The sequence below is a fragment of the Oxyura jamaicensis genome, chromosome 1 (genome assembly GCF_011077185.1).
Source record: "Oxyura jamaicensis isolate SHBP4307 breed ruddy duck chromosome 1, BPBGC_Ojam_1.0, whole genome shotgun sequence".
In the NCBI taxonomy this organism is placed as follows: domain Eukaryota; kingdom Metazoa; phylum Chordata; class Aves; order Anseriformes; family Anatidae; genus Oxyura; species Oxyura jamaicensis.
The window spans coordinates 130,842,247-130,849,747 of record NC_048893.1 but is presented as its reverse complement, the minus strand read 5'-3'; positions in this window follow the sequence as shown (position 1 = coordinate 130,849,747).

The following is a 7,501-nucleotide window of genomic DNA, read 5'->3' as shown; positions in this document are numbered from 1 at the left end:
TTGTTCTGACAAGCAGTATGATGAAACATAATTATGAACAAGAGAAATGACCCTCCGAAAATCTTACTGATAAAATCTATTGTTAATCTTTTTATTCCTAAGGGAAGTGACTAAGGGTGCATTGATAAAGCCACATGATGTTCAATTTGGCAATGTACTAGTATACACTATTGTTTAACAAATAATTCAGGATGCATTTCTCAGAGGTTCTGAAAAGCTGATTTTTATTTATTTGTTTTGATGCATACTTTGATGTTTTGCATATGGAACACTTTATAAATTATTTGGCTAGCAGAATCATGGAAGAATGTTTTATCCTTACAATCCAGGAAGGTTCCTTTCCTTTTAATGCAATTCTTCTTTATGCAACATAAAAGAAGTGACAAGTTTGCCAAGATCTTTGAGAATTTTCCTAACCTCTGTGTTGCTTTTGCCTATGAAGACATTCAAAAAATGTGAAAATATAGGGAGAAATGATCAGAATATTTTGCTTCTCTGCAAAAGCTATAACACTGGAATTCTCTCTTTTATTTTGATGTGAAGATTATAATAACAGAAAAAAAAAAAAAAAAAAAAAGTAAAAATATGCTTATTCCTCAATTTACATGTGATTTCTTAATAATAACTTGTATTATTTGCCAAGGCAATCAGCTCCAGGGCAGACGCATTCTGCAGCAGGTTGGGGGATCAAGAGAGGCAGGGCTTTTTTCTCAGTATCGAGGCCACTCGAAGCAGCCGAGGGAGCCGCCAGGACCCGGCAGCCCTCACAAGGAAGGCTGACAAGGCGTAGGTGGAGCCAGCAGTGCCCCCTCCCTGGCCATTCGTAGGCAGGCCCTACGGAGCGCGAACAACAAGGAGCGCAGCAAACAGGACGGGCAAACAGGGCATGGTGCGTCAGAAGGGCAGGGCATGGCAGTTTGCACAGCAGTGCGTGCAGGCAGGAAGGGCTCCTTAGCGCACTTTGCAGAGGTCTTTCCCTTCGGTACTTGTAATCTGCTTGCGAGGAACCTACCCATGGTATCAACCAGGCAGAAAACCATGGCCTCTGCATCTCTCGTGGCCTCTCCAGCCACAGTCACCGAGGTGGCTATGCAGACTGAGGGCTTGGGGAAACACACGGCCATCCAGGTCTTGGGCTGCAGGGTGTGCCCGAATCTTCTGTCAGTATCTGACAGCAGCAGCGAGCGTTATGCCTGTGGGAGGTGTGCCCAGATTGAAGAGCTGCTCAGACAGGTAGTGGAGCTTTGGGAGGAGGTGAGCAGGCTGAGGAGCATCAGGGAGTCAGAGAGGGAAATTGACTGGTGGAGGTGTACTCTACCCTCTCTGAGACAGACTCAAGAGCCTGCCACAGCACAGGTGTCTCCTGCTACGCTGAAGACAAAAGTTCCCACATCCCGCCAGGCACTAGGAGGGGACCTAGGCCAAGGGGGGAATGGAGGCAGGTTCCTGTTCGGGGTGGTAGGCGAGCCCTGTCCCTGCCCACCTCACCTTCCCTTCTACCCTTATATAACAGGTATGAGGGTCTAGAACACGACAGTCAGAACAATGAAGTAGATGAAACCCTGTTCCAGTTGGAGAGGGTGCCTAAGGCAAGGCAACCTACCCCCCACATTGCTACATCATCTGTCAAAAAAGAAAGAAGGGTTATTGTAATGGGGGTCTCCCTTCTGAAAGGGACAAAGGGCCCGATATGCCGACCGGACCCAACCCACAGGGAAGTCTGTTGCCTCCCTGGGGCTCGGGTGAGCTTTCTTTGCTAAGAAAGTCAAGCATCTAGTACGGCCCACTGATTGCTACCCACTACTGGTCTTTAAGACTGGTAATGATGAGGTAGCAACGAGAAGTCCGAGAGCAATCAAAAGGGACCTTAGGGCTTTGTGGCAACTACTTAAAGGATCAGGGGCACAGGTTGTGTTTGCCTCTGTCCTTCCGACAGGGGGGCTCGATGCTGATAAGTGGGCTCATCACATTAACACGTGGCTTCGGGACTGGTGTAACTGGCAGAACTTTGATCACGGGAAGGTCTACATGACACCAGGCCTGCTGGCACCAGATGGGATGCGCCTCTCTCAGAGAGGAGTAAGGATGTTTGGTCAGGAGATGGCAGGGCTGATAGATAGGGCTTTAAACTAGAGTTGAAGGGGGAAGGGTATAAAGCCAGGCAAGCCACTGATGAACTAAGGGATGGTGCACTAGAATCAGAGGGACTGTGTGCCAGTGAGGTCCTTCGGTCAGCTCCACAAGGTGCTGCGTGTAGGGAGGCTCATTTGAAGTGCTTCTACACAAATGCACGCAGTATGAGGAATAAAATGGATGAGCTAGAAGTCTTGGCCCAGTCCCACAGCTACGACACCATTGGCATAAGTGAAACCTGGTGGGATGAGTCCTGTGGCTGGTGTGCTGCAATAGATGGTTACAGGCTCTTCAAGAGGGACAGGCAGGGTAGGCGAGGTGACGGGGTGGCGATGTATGTGAAGCATGGGCTGGACTGTGTGGAACTTCAGGTTGGTGATGGCAAAGTTGAGAGCCTCTGCGTAAGGATTAAGGGATGAACAAATAAAGGGGATGTCGTTGTGGGAGTCTATTACAGACCACCTGGACAGGACGACAACGCCAATGAATTATTCTTTGCAGAACTGAGAGATGCCTCGAGATCAACTCCCCTTGTCCTTATGGGGGCTTCAACTTGCCAGACATCAACTGGGATCACCACACGGCTGACACAAGCAAGTCCAGGAAGATCATAAATCACCTAGATGATAACTTCTTGGTGCAGGTGCTAAGGGAGCCAACTAGGAAAGGTGCACTCCTAGATCTGTTGCTAGAGAACAGAGAGGGTCTTGTGGGAGACGTGGCAACTGGTGGCTGTCTTGGTCATAGTGACCATGAAGTGGTTGAGTTTAGAATTTATGGTGTCAGAAGGAAAACTGCCAACAAAACTTCAGCCCTGGGTATGGGGAGAGCAGACTTCAGGCTGCTCAGGGAACTAGTCAGCAAGGTTCCCTGGGAAACTGCTTTTGAAGGCATTGGTGTCCATCAGTGCTAGTCAATCTGTAAGCACTGCTTCCTAAAAGCACAAGATCAGGCAATTCCAAAATATCAGAAGTCAGGCAGGCGGGGCAGGAAGCCAGCCTGGCTGACCAGGGATCTTCTACTGGAGCTTAGGCAAAAAAAAGAAAGTGTACAGCTGCTGGAAGGAGGGCCAGGCAATGAGGAAGGAATACAGGGGTGCTGTTCGTGTTTGTAGAGAGAAAATTTGTGTGGCCAAAGCCCAACTAGAGTTGAAGCTGGCCATGTCTGTGGGAGACAAAAAGTTTTTGTCAGATATGTAAAAAAAAAAAAAAGGAGAACCAAAGAAAACATAGGTCCACTGCTTGATGGGGAAGGTCTCCTCACAGACAATGACGTAGGCAAAGCAGAGACATTTAATGCCTTCTTCGCTTCTGTCTTCAATGCTAATCATGGGCTTCGGGACCCAGGGTGCCCTGAGCTGGAGGACTGTGATGGTGGGAATGACAAACTCCCAACCATTCCTGAACATGTGCAGGATTTGCTGCGCCACCTGGATCCATACAAGCCCACGGGTCTGGACGGGATTCATCCCAGGGTTCTTAAAGAGCTGTCTGACATCATCGCGGGACCTCTCTCAATTATTTTTCAGTGATCTTGGGAATCTGGAAAGGCCTCCTGTTAGACTGGAATCTGGCAAATGTTGTACCAATTTTCAAGAAGGGTAAGAAAGAAGACCCTAGCAACTACAGGCCTGTCAGTCTCACGTCACTGCCTGGTAAAATTTTGGAGATGATGATTCTTGAAGTTATTGAAGTGCACCTGGGGGACAATGCAGTCATTGGTCCCAGCCAACAAAGGTTCAAGAGGGGTAGGTCCTCCCTAACACATTTGATTTCCTTTTATGATATGATCACCCGTCTTTTATTAACTTATATCACCGCACTCCTGGTCGCTCGTGCTCCCTAGGGCCTGCCTCTAAATGGCCAGGTAGAGGGTGCTGCTGGCACTGCCTACGCCTCGTCAGCCTCCCTCACGAGGGCTGCCGGGTCTTGGTGGCTCCCTCAGCAGCTTCAAGTGGCCTCGATGCTGAGAAAAAAGCCCTGCCTGTCTCAATCCCTCACTCCGCTGCAGAACGTGTTTGCCCCGGAGCCAATCACCTTGGCAAGAGGCGATCTTATGAGATTGTTCAGGACAAAATTTGAGAGCTATGGGCTAAGTCATTATTTTCCCAAATTTTTTATCTGCTAGTGTACCTGGCCTTACTAAAATATTAGCAGCAGCGTAACACACTTTATTTGTTCACATTCTTGAAATGCTCTTTGGGAGAAAGTAAGATCATCAATTTTCTTCAGAGACTGCAAAATGAGTTCTGGACAGGAAAGGGATAGATCCTTTACAAGCAATGGAGTGAATCCTGAAAGCTTGTTTGATACGTGACTGAAAAAAAAGTGAGAGATACAAGCGAGAGATACCAAGGAAAATACACCGAACTTCATTTTCTCCTTTATGTTCATTTTTTTTACCCTTTTCTATTTGGTTTCCACTCAGCCACATGGTAGTCTATGTTTCTAAGTACAGTGTGCAGGTGCAGTTATTTAGCAGTAGGAAATAAAGTAGTTCTGTCTCATCCCTTCTGGGGAAGATGAAGTACAAATTAGGGTGAAGAAAGCTGAAAAGAATTTCTATATAACCAATATTTTTTTCTGCCTGCTGTTAATTCATGCACTTTCTATGTATTCTACAAAGCATAAAAGCTCAGAAGTTAAGCCAGGCAGTCTTATTTCTCCTTTCTAAATCATCAAGGAAGCCAGGAGACCGGATGATTTCAAAACAACTTGTAGGTCCCATAAGGCAATTTATTCTGTTTTGTCTAAATAAAGAAAAAAAAAAATCTCAGGAGACAGGGAAAGGGAAAATATTTCTGTAAAGCTTTGAATTTCATATATATACAAAAGGTCCACAGTAACAAGGAGTGCAGTATACTCTTCCCTAAAGAACTGAGTATGGATATTTTATCAGAGAGTAGTTTTCTGCTTTGGGTAGGTTCAAGACGTGAAGCTTAGATGTGGAGAAGGACTGGAGAACAAGCAGAGCAATTGCTTCCATTCAGATATATATATTTTGTCTTCTTCCCCCTTCAAAACAGGAGAGAAGTTTCAGCCGTTCCTGCCCCCCATCCCCTCCCCCCAAAAAAAGTTTTTTTTTTTTTTTTTTTTTTTTTTTTAATATAACTCTCTGTGATAAATTTCAAGATCATCTGTTTGTCTCTGTTTGTTTCTTGCTATGATTTTAGATCTTGGCTGGCAACTTAATTTGCAGGCAAACACCAAGGAAATTGAAGAGCTCAGAAAAGAGATTATAGGTATTCTGATAGAAGGTGAATTTAAATAGTGAAATTTCAATAAAAATTCACTAAATAACACTAAAATAACAACATGTATGTTATCCCCCTCAACAGAAAGGAAAGGGAAAGGGGAAGGGGAAGGGGACGGGGAAGGGCAAGGGCAAGGGGAAGGGGAAGGGGAAAGGATGGGACAGCGACAGGCACAGGGACAGGGACAAGGACAGGGGCAGGGACAAGGGAAGGGAAGGGACAGGGACAGGGACAAGGGAATGGACAGGACAAGACAGGACAGGAAGGGATGGGAAGGGGAGGGGAGGGGAAGGGAGGGGAGGAGAGGGAAGGGGGGAGGGGAGGGGGGAGCGGGGGAGGGGAGGAAAAGGAAGGGTTCTGTATCATTCACGTGTAAATTACAGTATAGAAGAATGACCATGGAATTGTGAAAAGGTAAAAAGCAGAAAGGAAAATATTACCAGCAGTGCTGCAAAATTGAAGAGACAGATGTAGCAGATGTACCCCTAATGTCTTCTCAGACTGACTTCATACCATGAAAAAAAAGTCATTTTTTCAAAATTATGCTAGTTTTCAAATGACTTACACGCCATTTTATAGATTAATATGCATCAATAAAATACACATTTCTTGTAAAGCAGTCTAAGTAAAACAATCATGAATATCCTTAATTATCTGTACATTAATATTGATACGGTGGAGGAGGTAAAAAGGGGAAAAACTGATCTGAGAACTGAGTACTATGGAAACTTACATTTTCAATAATTAATTTATACTCCCTTCAAAACACAGAGTAGTGTAGAAACAATCCTATTGTCTTCATTAACATATGTATTAGAAGAAAAAAGCAATAAACTTATGTCTCTGTTAAAAACGTTCAAGGAAGACCTTCTGTGGCAAATCTTCATATACTATAAGCTCCATTCAATGCAATGCAGTGATTTATTCTATTTCAATGTGAATATAAGAAAGATACTGTTTGTTGCTCTTGCTGCACAAACTGGTTTTAGTTTGCTCCTTTTGTTGTTCTTCTGGATTAAATGCTATTGTGGCATAAATAACCTTATCAAATCAAACCCACCTTTGAACCTGTGAAATAAATATAAACTGAAAACATACTGTAGTTAATGAGGCCAATTATTGTTCTAAACATGACACACAGGAAACGCACAAGTGCTTGTTTCTTTGACAGTTATGTATTTATTCTGATTTTTTTGTTTTTGTCATTTTAAAGCAATTAATTAAACACTTATTGGATTAGTATCAGATCATATATGATTATTCTTCTTTTGTCGATTTTGAGGCTTAAATAAATTTATTTTTCAACTACAATTTGATGAGATACTCCAACTACTGAATGTCTTTTCCCCTTTATTCTTCTCTCTTTGTTCTGAGATGTTCTGAAGCTTTTAAGAATGTGCTTGTGTGTAAGTTGTGGCACAGTGTGAGTTTGTTAATATCATGATTGTGTTTCTTTGGTATGACATTTTGCACTTTTATCCATGTTGCTTAATTCTTTGGGTCAAATGAACATGATTTACTTACTGTTTACAATCCACAGAGTAAACTGAGTAAATTGCTAGTTCATCTGTCTTGACATTATGTTGTTTCAGAAACAGAGAACTGTTTTTAACAACTATTAAAAAAGTCAAAGTCACTCTGATTTGATATTTTTCAAAGATAACCAAGTTTTATTGTTTTATTTCTGGAAAAATATACTGAAAAATTCAATAGGAATACAATTCAGTGAAAAATTCCTGGCATAATAAAAATTCCATCGTTTTATCATTCCCCCTTCCCTCCTTTTTTTTTTTTTTTTTAATAAATAAATAGAGTAAGCAATTTTTACAGACAATTATATGTTATTTATATGTGAATTGAATCTTACTGTGAAATGTACACACTGACAGAAGCAGGTATATACTAAAATTTAAAGTGACATTTAAAATCTTGTGATTTTTGTTATTTCCTTCAAGTTTGAATCACCACATTTTACTGTGAATAAGAAAAAAAGATTATAAATATGTAGGAATCTAAGAGGTTTCCTGTGTAAATAGGAAATCTTTGATGAGGTAACAAACAAGCAAAAAAAGTTATGCTAACATTGGAATAAATTATTCTTCAATGTCAGTGAAA